At 45.5% G+C, this 13725-nt stretch overlaps 16 non-coding genes and 1 pseudogene across 16 annotated transcripts; all 17 read right to left on the bottom strand.

The window, feature by feature from the left end:
* Positions 1-378: 378 nt before the first annotated feature.
* Positions 379-519, bottom strand: LOC141168155 (U4 spliceosomal RNA). The gene has a single exon (XR_012251905.1). It is a non-coding gene; the product is annotated as a U4 spliceosomal RNA (small nuclear RNA).
* A 280-nt stretch (positions 520-799) lies between these two features.
* Positions 800-940, bottom strand: LOC141167688 (U4 spliceosomal RNA). The gene has a single exon (XR_012251480.1). It is a non-coding gene; the product is annotated as a U4 spliceosomal RNA (small nuclear RNA).
* A 280-nt stretch (positions 941-1220) lies between these two features.
* Positions 1221-1361, bottom strand: LOC141168116 (U4 spliceosomal RNA). Its single transcript, XR_012251866.1, has one exon. It is a non-coding gene; the product is annotated as a U4 spliceosomal RNA (small nuclear RNA).
* A 280-nt stretch (positions 1362-1641) lies between these two features.
* LOC141167807 (U4 spliceosomal RNA) lies at positions 1642-1782 on the bottom strand. Its single transcript, XR_012251596.1, has one exon. It is a non-coding gene; the product is annotated as a U4 spliceosomal RNA (small nuclear RNA).
* Positions 1783-2267: 485 nt separating this feature from the next.
* Positions 2268-2408, bottom strand: LOC141168467 (U4 spliceosomal RNA). The gene has a single exon (XR_012252204.1). It is a non-coding gene; the product is annotated as a U4 spliceosomal RNA (small nuclear RNA).
* Positions 2409-2688: 280 nt separating this feature from the next.
* LOC141167938 (U4 spliceosomal RNA) lies at positions 2689-2829 on the bottom strand. The gene has a single exon (XR_012251718.1). It is a non-coding gene; the product is annotated as a U4 spliceosomal RNA (small nuclear RNA).
* Positions 2830-3303: 474 nt separating this feature from the next.
* Positions 3304-3444, bottom strand: LOC141167788 (U4 spliceosomal RNA). The gene has a single exon (XR_012251577.1). It is a non-coding gene; the product is annotated as a U4 spliceosomal RNA (small nuclear RNA).
* A 280-nt stretch (positions 3445-3724) lies between these two features.
* Positions 3725-3865, bottom strand: LOC141168406 (U4 spliceosomal RNA). Its single transcript, XR_012252143.1, has one exon. It is a non-coding gene; the product is annotated as a U4 spliceosomal RNA (small nuclear RNA).
* Positions 3866-4145: 280 nt separating this feature from the next.
* On the bottom strand, positions 4146-4287 carry LOC141168261 (U4 spliceosomal RNA). Its single transcript, XR_012252004.1, has one exon. It is a non-coding gene; the product is annotated as a U4 spliceosomal RNA (small nuclear RNA).
* Positions 4288-9374: 5087 nt separating this feature from the next.
* Positions 9375-9515, bottom strand: LOC141168459 (U4 spliceosomal RNA). Its single transcript, XR_012252197.1, has one exon. It is a non-coding gene; the product is annotated as a U4 spliceosomal RNA (small nuclear RNA).
* Positions 9516-9795: 280 nt separating this feature from the next.
* Positions 9796-9936, bottom strand: LOC141168282 (U4 spliceosomal RNA). Its single transcript, XR_012252024.1, has one exon. It is a non-coding gene; the product is annotated as a U4 spliceosomal RNA (small nuclear RNA).
* Positions 9937-10217: 281 nt separating this feature from the next.
* LOC141168471 (U4 spliceosomal RNA) lies at positions 10218-10358 on the bottom strand. The gene has a single exon (XR_012252208.1). It is a non-coding gene; the product is annotated as a U4 spliceosomal RNA (small nuclear RNA).
* Positions 10359-10638: 280 nt separating this feature from the next.
* On the bottom strand, positions 10639-10779 carry LOC141167632 (U4 spliceosomal RNA). Its single transcript, XR_012251426.1, has one exon. It is a non-coding gene; the product is annotated as a U4 spliceosomal RNA (small nuclear RNA).
* Positions 10780-11225: 446 nt separating this feature from the next.
* On the bottom strand, positions 11226-11366 carry LOC141168405 (U4 spliceosomal RNA). The gene has a single exon (XR_012252142.1). It is a non-coding gene; the product is annotated as a U4 spliceosomal RNA (small nuclear RNA).
* Positions 11367-11646: 280 nt separating this feature from the next.
* On the bottom strand, positions 11647-11787 carry LOC141168416 (U4 spliceosomal RNA). The gene has a single exon (XR_012252153.1). It is a non-coding gene; the product is annotated as a U4 spliceosomal RNA (small nuclear RNA).
* A 280-nt stretch (positions 11788-12067) lies between these two features.
* On the bottom strand, positions 12068-12208 carry LOC141168220 (U4 spliceosomal RNA). The gene has a single exon (XR_012251965.1). It is a non-coding gene; the product is annotated as a U4 spliceosomal RNA (small nuclear RNA).
* A 280-nt stretch (positions 12209-12488) lies between these two features.
* On the bottom strand, positions 12489-12608 carry LOC141168014 (U4 spliceosomal RNA; annotated as a pseudogene).
* Positions 12609-13725: the final 1117 nt, after the last annotated feature.

Here is a 13725-nt window from a genome sequence, read left to right as displayed (position 1 = left end):
CTGGTGAACGCAGCACGGCTCAGGCGGTCCTTCATGTGCACAAGTGTCCTGGATGACACTACCATCACTACCATCACTACCATCATCTACTCTAGCTGCCCTGAGGCAATACTTCTCCCGAGGGGATTTATCCCATTCTTGGCTGCGCATATAACATCAGACTCAGCGGTCCCCACTGACCGCAATCCACGGGTGGCGCAGTCGGACAATTACAATGCAAATAGACTGCCACCGAATTGACCACCCTGGGCACGGACCGGGTCAGCGCCACGGAGACTACAACCCCCAGCATCTTACAGAAGGCCCGGCTCCGGGTTCCCAGCACAGGCCCAGGGGGCGCGTCACTAACACTCTGTCAGTTGCATACCATGGATTATGTCTCCTGAGAGACCAACAAAAATTGGCAATGCTGACTGTATTTCAAGTCATCATGGCGGGCTATTGGGAAAAGTTTTCAATTAGCAATAATCACGCCTCGGTTAAACCTCATGGGCTACGATACTGCCACTGCGCAAAGTTAAAGTAACTCAGGTGACCAAGAAATCCCCACTTCCAGGAAGAGCTAGTTTAAGCCATGGTGAGTTCCAAATGACCACTGCCCTTCACCCACTGCCGCAAGGCATCCTGGCAGTTGCAGTCTGAGGGCTCAGGGAAGAGATCATTTTTGGACATTGTAGGCAGATCATCTAGCTCTCTCCTGTTCCAAGCGAAAATCATCAATACGATGCTGTGGGGCGCAAGATTTCCTTTCCCCACAGGGAGCAGCTGACACTCTGTCATTTGCATACCATGGATTAAGTCTCCTGAGAGACCAACAAAAATTGCCTATGCTGACTATATTTCAAGTCATCATGGCAGGGTATTGGGAAAAGTTTTCAATTAGCAATAATCACGCCTGGCTTAAACCTCATGGGCTACGATACTGCCACTACGCAAAGTTAAAGTTACTTAGGTGACCAAGAAATCCCCACTTCCAGGAAGTGCTCGTTTAAGCCATAGTGAGTTCCAAATGACCACTGCCCTTCCTGCGCTGCCGCAAAGCATACTGGGAGTTGCAGTCTGAGGGCTCAGTGAAGAGGTCATTTTTGGACATTGCAGGCAGATCATCTAGCTCTCTCCTGTTCCAAGCGAAAACCATCAATACGATGCAGTGCGGATCAACATTTCCTTTCCCCACTGGGAGGAGCTAACACTCAGTCATTTGCATATTATGGATTAAGTCTCCTGAGAGACCAACAAAAATTGCCTATGCTGACTGTATTTCAAGTCATCATGGCGGGATATTGGGAAAAGTTTTCAATTAGCAATAATCACGCCTCGGTTAAACCTCATGGGCTACGATACTGCCACTGGGCAAAGTTAAAGTAACTCAGGTGACCAAGAAATCCCAGGTTCTAGAAAATCTTGTTTAAGCCATGGTGAGTTCCAAATGACAACTGCCCTTCCTCCGCTGCCGCAAAGCATCCTGGGAGTTGCAGTCTGAGGACTCAGGGAAGAGGTCATTTTTGGAGATTGCAAGCAGATCATCTAGCTCTCTCCTGTTACAAGCGAAAATCATCAATACGATGCTTGTGGGGCGCAAAATTTCCTTTACCAATTGGGAGAAGCTAACACTCTGTCATTTGTATACCATGGATTAAGTCTCCCGAGAAACCAACAAAAATTGCCGATGATGTCTGTATTTCAAGTCATCATGGCCAGCTATTGGGAAAAGTTTTCAATTAGCAATAATCATGCCTTGGTTAAACCTCATGGGCTACAATACTGCCACTGCCCAAAGTTAAAGTAACTCAGGTGACCAAGAAATCCCAGGTTCTAGGAAAAGCTTGTTTAAGCCATGGTGAGTTCCAAATGACCACTGCCCTTCCTCTCCTGACGCAAATCATCCTGGGAGTTGCAGTCTGAGTGCTCAGGGAAGAGGTTATTTTTGGCCATTGCAGGGAGATCAGTTCGATCTCTCCTGCTCCAAGCAAAAATCATCAATAGGATGCTGTGGGGCGCAAGATTTCCTTTCCCCACTGGGAGGAGCTAACACTGTCATTTGCATACAATATATTAAGTCTCCTGAGAGACCAACAAAAATTGCCTATGCTGTCTGAGAGCCTGTGCAGTCTGAGGGCTCAGGGAAGAGGTCGTTTTTGGACATTGCAGGCAGATCATCTAGCTCTCTCCAGTTCCAAGCAAAAATCATCAATATGTTGCTGCGGGGCGCAAGATTTCCTTTCCCAATTGGGAGGAGCTAACACTCTGTCATTTGCATACCATGGTCTCCTGAGAGACCAACAAAAATTGCTGATGCTGACTGTATTTCTAGTTACCATGGCGTTATATTGGGAAAAGTTTTCAATTAGCAATAATCACGCCTCGGTTAAACCTCATGGGCTACGATACTGCCACTGCACAAAGTTAAAGTAACTAAGGTGACCAAGAAATCTCCACTTCCAGGAAGAGCTCGTTTAAGCCATAGTGAGTTCCAAATGACTACTGCCCTTCCCCCGCTACCACAAGGCATCCTGACAGTTGCAGTCTGAGGGCTCAGGGAAGAGGTCATTTTTGGCCATTGCGGGCAGATTAGCTCGCTCTCTCCTGCTCCAAGCGAAAACCATCAATACGATGCAGTGCGGAACAATATTTCCTTTCCCCACTGGGAGTAGCTAACACTCTGTCATTTGCATACAATGGATTAAGTCTCCTGAGAGACCAACAAAAATTTCCGATGCTGACTGTATTTCAAGTCATCATGGCGGGCTAATGGGAAAAGTTTTCAGTTAGCAATAATCACGCCTCGTTTAAACCTCATGGGCTACAATACTGCCGCTGAGCAAAGTTAAAGTAACTCAGGTGACCAAGAAATACCAGCTTCCAGGAAGAGCTTGTTTAAGCCTTGGTGAGTTCCAAATGACCACTGCCCTTCCTGCGCTGCCGCTAAGCATCCTGGGAGTTGCAGTCTGAGGGCTCAGGGAAGATGTCATTTTTGGACATTGCAGGCAGATCATCTAGCTCAGGGTTCCCCAACTCCAGTCCTCAAGGCCCACCAACAGGTCATGTTTTCAGGATTTCCTTAGTATTACACAGGTGATAATTGCATCACCTGCACAGGCAATAATTCCATCACCTGTGCAATACTAAGGAAATCCTGAAAACATGACCTGTTGGTGGGCCTTGAGGACTGGAGTTGGGGAACCCTGATCTAGCTCTCTCCTGTTCCAAGCGAAAATCATCAATACAATGCTATGGGGAGCAAGATTTCCTTTCCCAATTGGGAGTAGCTACCACTCAGTCATTTGCATACCATGGATTAAATCTCCTGAGAGACCAACAAAAATTGCCGATGCTGACTGTATTACAAGTCATCATGGCGGGATATTGGGAAAAGTTTTCAATTAGCAATAATCACGCCTCGGTTAAACCTCATGGGCTACGATACTGCCACTGCGCAAAGTAAAAGTAACTCAGGTGACCCAGAAATCCCAACTTCCAGGAAGAGCTCGTTTAAGCCATGGTGAGTTCCAAATGACCACTGCCCTTCCCCCGCTACCGCAAGGCATCCTGGCAGTTGCAGTCTGAGGGCTCAGGGAAGAGGTCATTTTTGGCCATTGTGGGAAGATCAGCTCGCTCTCTCCTGCTCCAAGCGAAAATCATCAATACGATGCAGTCTGGAACAACATTTCCTTTCCCCACAGGGAGGAGCTAACACTCTGTCATTTGCATACCATGGATTAAGTCTCCTGAGAGACCAACAAAAATTTCCGATGCTGACTGTATTTCAAGTCATCATGGCGGGCTATTGGGAAAAGTTTTCAATTAGCAATAATCAAGCCTCGGTTAAACCTCATGGGCTACAATACTGCCACTGCGCAAAGTTAAAGTAACTCTGGTGACCATGAAATCCCCACTTCCATGAAGAGCTCGTTTTAGCCATGGTGAGTTCCATATGACCACTGCCCTTCCTCCGCTGCCGCAAAGCATCCTGGGAGTTACAGTCTGAGTGCTCAGGGAAGAGGTCATTTTTGGCCATTGCAGGCAGATCAGCTCGATCTCTCCTGCTCCAAGCAAAAATCATCAATACAATGCTGTGGGGCGCAAGATTTCCTTTCCCCACTGGGAGGAGCTAACACTCTGTAATTTGCATACCACAGATTAAGTCTCCTTGAGAGACCAACAAAAATTGCCGATGCTGACTGTATTTCAAGTCATCATGGCAGGATATTGGGAAAAGTTTTCAATTAGCAATAATCACACCTCGGTTAAACCTCATGGGTTACGATACTGCCACTGCACAAAGTTATTCAGGTGACCAAGAAATTCCAACTTCCAGGAAGTGCTCGTTTAAGCCATGGTGAGTTCCAAATGACCACTGCCCTTCCTCCGCTGCCACAAAGCATCCTGGGAGTTGCAGTCTGAGGGCTCAGGGAAGAGGTCATTTTTGGACATTGCAGGCAGATCATCTAGCTCTCTCCTGTTCTAAGCAAAAATCATCACTACGATGCCGTTTGGAAGTGCATTGAGGTGAAGGGTACATTGCTGGAAAAGGAAAAAAAAAAAAACTCTTTAAATCTCTTAGTTTGCGAGTGTGAACGAGCTGCGTGTGTCCGTCGCGTAAGTGCGAACGAAAGTAAGTGTGTGACTTGTTTTTCAGTGAAGAGGTATTGGGAATCCTGCAGAAAATACCTGTGTGAATTGCGGTGAGTGCTGCATTGTGACCTGCTGAGTGCTTTTCTACCTGTTTAGATTTATTGGGCTTTTTAAAACCTATTTTCTCACTACAGTTTTAGTTTCTTAGTTTACTACCTGTGTATTTAAGGGTTAACTACATTGCACTAAAATCCTGAGGTGTAGATTTACTCACAAGGGGTAAATTAAGGAGAAGGGGTCATAATTAAGGGTTTATAATTGGCAGCTGGTTGGGCATCAAGTCCTTTGGAAGTGCATTGAGGTGAAGGGTACATTGCTGGAAAAGGGAAAAAAAAAAAACTCTTTAAATCTCTTAGTTTTCGAGTGTGAACGAGCTGCGTGTGTCCGGAGCGTAAGTGCGAACGAAAGTAAGTGTGTGACTTGTTTTTCAGTGACTTTGGATTCAGGGACTTAGGACTGAATTGCTGACTGTATTTCATTCTTTCTTTACTTTACTTTTTACTTAATTAATCCACCTGACCTACTTAGCTGATTCCCCCGTCCATACTTGATACTTAATTGATCCCCCGTCCATACTTAACTGATCCCCCACCGATATCTAATTGATACACTTGCACATCCCTAATTGATCCCCGTCCATACACCTATATATAAATAATTGTGTTTTGTACTTGTATATATATACTGACTGTATCCCCATATTTAGAATGACGTCCATGTTGGCCGGAGCCGTGCAGTGTACATCTTGCGCAATGTATGCATTCCGTGAGCAACCGCTCGAGGATCCATACTGCTGCGAGAGATGTGAGCATATCATGCACTTGGAAGCCCAAATTCTGGATCTAAGTGCTCAGATAGCGATACTGAGGAGCATCGACAACATGGAACGGAGTTTGCTGCTCACCGAGCAGACACTCAATGGGTCAATACTGGGGGTGGAGCATAGAGGGGAAGTGCAGGCTGAACAGTCAGGGAGCTGGATAACAGTTAGGAGGGATAGAGGGAAGAAGTATAGAAAGGCTGGTTCAGAACCGGCATTATTGGAGCACGACAGATCCTCTGACCGCCGGGGGAGTGTATGCTCCAGGGGGACAGACAGGGCAATCTGTCACAAAGACCGGGATCGCCGAACGGTGTGCTGCCTCCCTGGCGCTCGAGTCCAGCACATCGCGGATCGGGTTGAAAGGTTACTGGGTGGGGCTGGCAAAGACCCAGCGGTCATGGTCCACATCGGCACCAATGACAAAGTGAGTGGTAGATGGAGGGTCCTTAAAAATGATTTCAGGGACCTAGGTAGGAAGCTTAGGGCAAGGACCTCCAAGTTAGTTTTCTCAGAAATACTACCAATCCCGCAAGCCACACAGGAGCGCCAACGGGAAGTTAGGGAGGTGACTAAGTGGCTAAAGAGTTGGTGCAAGGCAGAAGGGTTTGGGTTCATGGAGAACTGGGCCGACTTCGCAGTCGGCTACAGGCTCTACCGTAGGGATGGGCTGCACCTCAATGGGGAGGGTGCAGCGGTGCTGGGGAAGAAGATGGCTAATAGGTTGGAGGAGTTTTTAAACTAGAGACGGGGGGGGGGAACCAAGGAAATAGGTGGGATGTAAGGCAAGCAAGGGGGAAGGGGAGAAGTGAATATAATGAGGGTGGAGAGGGGGGTGGGGATAGTACAGTTAGATCGTTAGAGAAGAATAGGATGCTAAATAACCCCAAAGTTTTATCTTGCATGCTGACCAATGCAAGAAGCCTGACCAATAAGGAGGATGAGCTGCGGGCGCTTATATCGGAGGAGAGGTATGACATCGTAGGTATAACAGAGACTTGGCTAGATGATAGCTATGACTGGGCGGTAAATTTATTAGATTATAGTTTATTTAGAAGGGACCGGAAACAGGGGAAAGGCGGAGGAGTCTGCTTATATGTAAAGTCATGTCTAAAACCCAGACTAAGGGAAGATATAGGAGAGGGAGAAGAGGGGGTCGAGTCCATGTGGGTAGAGATAGAGGGGGCAAAAAATAATAATAAAATATTACTGGGGGTCTGCTATAAGCCACCAAATATAACAGAGGAGAATGAGAATCTGCTATTAGGACAAATAGACAAAGTAGCAAAACATAATGAAGTGATTGTAATGGGGGATTTCAACTACCCGGATATTGACTGGGAAACAGAAACCTGTAGATCTCAGAAAGGAAAAAGGTTCTTGACAAATATTAAGGATAATTATCTCTCCCAACTAGTGCAGGAACCAACGAGAGGGAAGGCCGTGTTGGACTTAATATTGACTAATAGGCCTGATAGAATAACTGAGGTACAGATAGGGGGGCACCTAGGTAATAGCGATCATAATATTATCGACTTCAAAATGCCCTTCAGTAGGGTAATCAATAAGGGAACAACAAAAACATTAAACTTTAGGAGGGCGAAGTTTGATCAGCTGATAGAAAACCTTCAACTTATTGACTGGGACAAAGTACTTAATCAATGGAATACGAATAGTAAATGGGAAACCTTCAAAAGAATTCTGAATACTCAGTGCGAGAGGTATATACCGTATGGGAATAAAAGGGCCAGAAATAAGAGGAAACCAATATGGTTGAACAAGAACGTAAAAGGGGCGTTAAATAGCAAAAAAGAGGCATTCAAGAGATTAAAACAGGAAAACAGTAAGGAGGCACTAAAGTGTTGCAAGGAAAAAATGAGAACCTGTAAAAAACAAATAAAAATAGCGAAGGAGGAAACAGAGAAACGTATATAAATAGTAAAAGGATGAAATCGGATAATATTGGACCGATAAAAAGTGAGGAAGGCAAAATCATAGAGAAAGATGAGGATAAAGCTAATCTATTAAATAATTTTTTTTCGACAACTTTCACAAAGGAAATAGAACTAACAGGCGAAATGAGAAGTGACAAGCTTAATCCTCCACTAAGTATGACTAATCTAACCCAAGTTGAGGTACAGAAACGCCTCAATAACATTAAAATAAACAAATCACCAGGACCTGATGGCATACACCCACGGGTACTAAGGGAACTAAGTAATGTGATAGACAGACCGTTATATCTTATATTTAAGGACTCTGTTGAGACTGGGTCTGTACCACTTGATTAGCGACAGGCGAATGTAGTGCCAATATTCAAAAAGGGTGCAAAAAGTGACGCCGGAAACTATCGGCTGGTGAGTCTGACGTCCGTTGTGGGCAAAATTTTTGAAAGCTTCATTAAAGAGGCAATTACGGAGCATCTTGATGCTAATAATCTTTTAATCCCGAACCAACATGGATTCATGAGGAATCGATCCTGCCAAACAAACCTGATTGACTTCTACGAGGAGGTTAGCTCTCGATTAGATCAGGGGGAACCAGTGGATGTCGTGTATCTCGACTTCTCAAAAGCGTTCGATAGCGTGCCACATAATAGGTTGGTATACAAAATGAGAATGATGGGGCTGGGGGAAAATGTCTGCAAGTGGGTAGCTAACTGGCTAAAGGATTGAAGGCAGAGGGTGGTTATAAATGGAATATACTCAGATTGGGTAAGCGTCACTAGTGGGGTACCACAGGGGTCTGTACTAGGCCCAATGTTATTTAATATCTTTATTAACGACATAGTCAACGGGATAAATAGTAAAATATCAATATTTGCAGATGACACAAAATTATGTAAAACAATTAATACAAAAGAGCACAGTGCAGACCTACAGAGGGATTTGGATAAGCTGGGTAGGTGGAGCATTAAATGGCAAATGAGGTTTAATGAGGAGAAATGTAAGGTCATACATATGGGAAGGAAAAATGGAAGTCACCAGTACTCACTGAATGGGAAATCATTGGGGAATTCAGAGATGGAGAAGGACTTGGGCATCTTGATTGATAGCAAACTAAATTGGAGTGCCCAAAGTCAGGCCGCTGCTGTAAGGGCAAACAGGGTAATGGGATGTATCAGAAGAGGTATAGCTGCAAAGGATGAGAACGTTGTTCTTCCACTGTGCAAAGCACTGGTCAGACCACACTTGGAATACTGTGCTCAGTTATGGGCCCCAATATATAGAAAGGATATAAATGAGCTTGAAAAGGTACAAAGGAGGGCAACAAAATTAATAAAGGGAATGGAGGGACTGCAATACCCAGAGAGGTTGGCAAAACTAGGACTATTCAGCCTGGAAAAGAGAAGGTTGAGAGGGGACATAATAAATGTGTACAAATATGTTAGGGGACAGTATAGAGATCTTGCCAGGGATTTATTCAAAAGGAGAGATATTACGCTAACAAGAGGGCATTCACTGAGACTGGAAAAAAAAAGTTTTCAGCACCAGCATAGGAAGTGGTTCTTTACAGTAAGAGCAGTGAGAATATGGAATTCACTGAGTGAGGAGACGGTAATGTCGGATTCACTACACCAGTTCAAGCGGGGACTGGATGCATTTCTAGATACCAGGCAGATTTCAGCGTATACTTAAAAATAAAATAAAATAGTAGGTTGATACAGGGATTTATTCTGACTGCTGGTTTCAGAGTCGGGAGGGAATTTTTCCTCAGGTGAAGATTGGCTAAATCATTTGGGGTTTTTGCCCTCCTCTGCATCAACTTTAGCAATTACAGAACTAACAGGTCGAGCTTGATGGACGCAAGTCTTTATTCGGCTTTACAAACTATGTAACTATGTATGCAGTGGGGTACAAGATTTCCTTTCCCAATTGGGAGGAGCTAACACTCTGTCATTTGCATACCATGGATTAAGTCTCCTGAGAGACCATCAAAAATTGCCGTTGCTGACTGTATTTCAAGTCATCATTGCGGGATATTGGGAAAAGTATTCAATCAGCAATAATCACGCCTCGGTAAAACCTCATGGGCTATGATACTGCCACTGCGCAAAGTTAAAGTAACTCAGGTGACCAAGAAATCCCACCTTCCAGGAAGAGCTCGTTTAAGCCATGGTGAGTTCCAAATGACCACTGCCCTTCCCCCGCTGCAGCAAGGCATCCTGGCAGTTGCAGTCTGAGGGCTCAGGGAAGAGGTCATTTTTGGCCATTGCGGGCAGATCAGCTCACTCTCTTCTGCTCCAAGTGAAAACCGTCAATACGATGCAGTGCGGAGCAACATTTCCTTTCCCCACTGGGAGAAGCTAACACTCTGTCATTTGCATACCATGGATTAAGTCTCCTGAGAGACCAACAAAAATTTCCGATGCTGACTGTATTTCAAGTCATCATGGCGGGATATTAGGAAAAGTTTTCAATAAGCAATAATCACGCCTCGGTTAAACCTCATGGGCTACGATACTGCCACTGCGCAAAGTTACAGTAACTCAGGTGACCAAGAAATCCCCACTTCCAGGAAGAGCTTGCTTAAGCCGTGGTGAGTTCCAAATGACCACTGCCCTTCACCCCGCTACCGCAAGGCATCCTGGCAGTTGCAGTCTGAGGGCTCAGGGAAGAGGTCATTTTTGGCCATTGCGGGCAGATCAGCTCACTCTCTCCTGCTCCAAGTGAAAACCGTCAATACGATGCAGTGCAGAGCAACAATTCTTTTCCCCACTGGGAGGAGCTAACACTTAGTCATTTGCATATTATGGATTAAGTCTCCTGAGAGACCAACAAAAATTGCCTAAGCTGACAGTATTTCAAGTCATCATGGCGGGATATTGGGAAAACTTTTCAATTAGCAATAATCATGCCTCGGTTAAACATCATGGGCTACGATACTGCCACTGCGCAAAGTTAAAGTAACTAAGGTGACCAAGAAATCCCAGGTTCTAGAAAAAGCTTGTTTAAGCCATGGTGAGTTCCAAATGACCACTGCCCTTCCTCCGCTGCCGCAAAGCATCCTGGGAGTTACAGTCTGACTGCTCAGAGAAGAGGTCATTTTTGGCCATTGCAGGCAGATCAGCTCGATCTCTCCTGCTCCAAGCGAAAATCATCAATACAATGCTGTGGGGCGCAAGACATCCTTTCCCCTCTGGGAGAAGCTAACACTCTGTCATTTGCATACCATGGATTAAGTCTCCTGAAACACCAACAAAAATTGCCTATGCTGACTGCATTTCAAGTCATCATGGCGCCGTATTGGGAAAAGTTTTCAATTAGCAATAATCACGCCTCGGTTAAACCTCATGGGCTACGATACTGCCACTGCGCAAAGTAACTCAGGTGACCAAGAAATCCCCACTTCCAGGAAGAGCTCGTTTAAGCCATGGTGAGTTCCAAATGATCACTGCCCTTCCTCCGCTGCCGCAAAGCATCCTGGGAGTTGCAGTCTGAGGGCTCAGGGAAGAGGTCATTTTTGGACAGATTTCAGCGTATACTTAAAAATAAAATAAAATAGTAGGTTGATACAGGGATTTATTCTGACTGCTGGTTTCAGAGTCGGGAGGAAATGTTTCCTCAGGTGAAGATTGGCTAAATCATTTGGGGTTTTTGCCCTCCTCTGGATCAACTTTAGCAATTACATTACTAACAGGTCGAACTTGATGGACGCAAGTCTTTATTCGGCTTTACAAACTATTTAACTTAGTATGCAGTGGGGTACAAGATTTCCTTTCCCAATGGGGAGGAGCTAACACTCTGTCATTTGCATACCATGGATTAAGTCTCCTGAGAGACCAACAAAAATTGCCGATACTGACTGTATTTCAAGTCATCATGGCGGGATATTGGGAAAAGTTTTCAATTAGCAATAATCATGCCTCGGTTAAACCTCATGGGCTATGATACTGCCACTGCGCAAAGTTAAAGTAACTCAGGTGACCAAGAAATCCCAGCTTCCAGGAAGAGCTTGTTTAAGCCTTGGTGAGTACCAAATGACCACTGCCCTTCCTGCGCTGCCGCAAAGCATCCTGGGAGTTGCAGTCTGAGGGCTCAGTGAAGAGGTCATTTTTGGACATTGCCGGCAGATCATCTAGCTCTCTCCTGTTCCAAGCGAAAACCATCAATACGATGCTGTGAGGCGCAAGATTTCCTTTCCCAATTGGGAGTAGCTAACACTCTGTCATTTGCATACCATGGATTAAGTCTCCTGAGAGACCAACAAAAATTGCCTATGCTGACTGTATTTAAAGTCATCATGGCGGGATATTGGGAAAAGTTTTCAATTAGCAATAATCACGCCTCGGTTAAACCTCATGGGCTATAATACTGCCACTGCGCAAAGTTAAAGTTACTCAGGTGACCAAGAAATCCCCATTTCCAGGAAGAGCTCGTTTAAGCCATGGTGAGTTCCAAATGACCACTGCCCTTCCCCCTCTACCGCAAGGCATCCTGGCAGTTGCAGTCTGAGGGCTCAGGGAAGAGGTCATTTTTGGCCATTGCGGGCAGATCAGCTCACTCTCTCCTGCTCCAAGTGAAAACCATCAATACGATACAGTGTGGAGCAACATTTCTTTTCCCCACTGGGAGGAGCTAACACTTAGTCATTTGCATATTATGGATTAAGTCTCCTGAGAGACCAACAAAAATTGCCTATGCTGACTGTATTTCAAGTCATCATGGCGGGATATTGGGAAAAGTTTTCAATTAGCAATAATCATGCATCGGTTAAACCTCATGGGCTATGATGCTGCCACTGCGCAAAGTTAAAGTAACTCAGGTGACCAAGAAATCCCAGGTTCTAGAAAAAGCTTGCTTAAACCATGGTGAGTTCCAAATGACCACTGCCCTTCCTCCGCTGCCGCAAAGCATCCTGGGAGTTACAGTCTGAGTGCTCAGAGAAGAGGTCATTTTTGGACATTGCAGGCAGATCAGCTCGATCTCTCCTGCTCCAAGCGAAAATCATCAATATGATGCTGTGGGGCGCAAGACTTCCTTTCCCCACTGGGAGGAGCTAACACTCTGTCATTTGCATACCATGGATTAAGTCTTCTGAGAGACCAACAAAAATTGACTATGCTGACTATATTTCAAATCATCATGGCGGGGTATTGGGAAAAGTTTTCAATTAGCAATAATCACTAGTGTTGAGCCACCCCCGTAGTGTTCGAGTTCGGTTCGGTTCGTCGAACACCCGTGTGTTCGCCGAACTGTTCGTCGAACACCTTCGAACACCGTTAAAACCAATGGCAGGCAAACAAAAACACATAGAAACACATAGAAAACACCTTCAAAGGTGTCCAAAAGCTGACAAACTGCTCAGAAGACACAACTAACACATGGAAAAGTGACAAGTACATATAGTCATGCGAAAATAAAAGAGGTGGAGGAGTAAAAGGAGGGGGAGACACAGATATAGGCATGTCATGCCCTTCTAAAATCCAAAAAGTGAGAAGCCGACACGGCCAGTCCGCTCCTGCCCGTGCCACCTCCGTGTCGCCGGGTTTGTGCCAGAGCCGCGGTGAACCCTGATGGCCAGCCCCCCTCTCCCAATACTGGTGCCTGTCCGCTGGTGGGTCGAGCGAGCCCCCCTGTGGTGGAGGCAGCTCTAAGCTTTTTAAATTAAATTGTCTCTCTAATTTGAATGAATACACTTTAAATCCATTTACAAGGATCTATTGGAGGGCAAGTCTCATGCCAGCAGTCGCGTAATTCCAGCTCCAGTAGCGTCCACTAAAGCTGCTGCAGTTAAAAAGCTTTTATAAGGATCGAGCTCGGCTGTCCACCGCAAGGCATCCTACTGCCAGTCCCAGCCCCTATGCCTTGGGGTGCCTCCTGATGCTCTTCACTGAGTATCCCATGGTCCCGAAGCATTTCCTTTGAAAAAATTAAGTGTCTAAACTACAGGTGGTGTAGCTTGCTTAACAGCCGGGATAATCCGCTGACTAGCAGACACTGCTACTAGGCACAAAGTATTTCCTGGGCTAGATGCAGTTAAAAATTTGTAATTAGATACTCTCGTTGGATGCTGAGAAAGCATTCCATAGAGTCTCCTGGCACGCCATATATGATTCTCTTAAAAAGCTTGGGGTAGGGGTCTAGGGGACCCTTTTATAGCCAAAATCACGGCCCTGTATCGCAATACGTCACCTAGGCTGAAGATAAATGGAACTGTAGCACCCTGAGGGCTCGGTTGCTACAGACGTATTGCACCTCACCCAGAGGTGTGATATCTCACTCTCAGGTAAGGATGGAGTGTGGATCAGGACCCGACACCTGCATGCA

This window comes from Phyllobates terribilis, unplaced genomic scaffold (genome assembly GCF_046119375.1).
Source record: "Phyllobates terribilis strain yellow unplaced genomic scaffold, ASM4611937v1 Scaffold_11__3_contigs__length_659146591, whole genome shotgun sequence".
Classification (NCBI taxonomy): Eukaryota; Metazoa; Chordata; class Amphibia; order Anura; family Dendrobatidae; genus Phyllobates; species Phyllobates terribilis.
The sequence above is the reverse complement of the archived record's forward strand: the minus strand, read 5'-3'. Positions and strand labels throughout refer to the sequence as shown.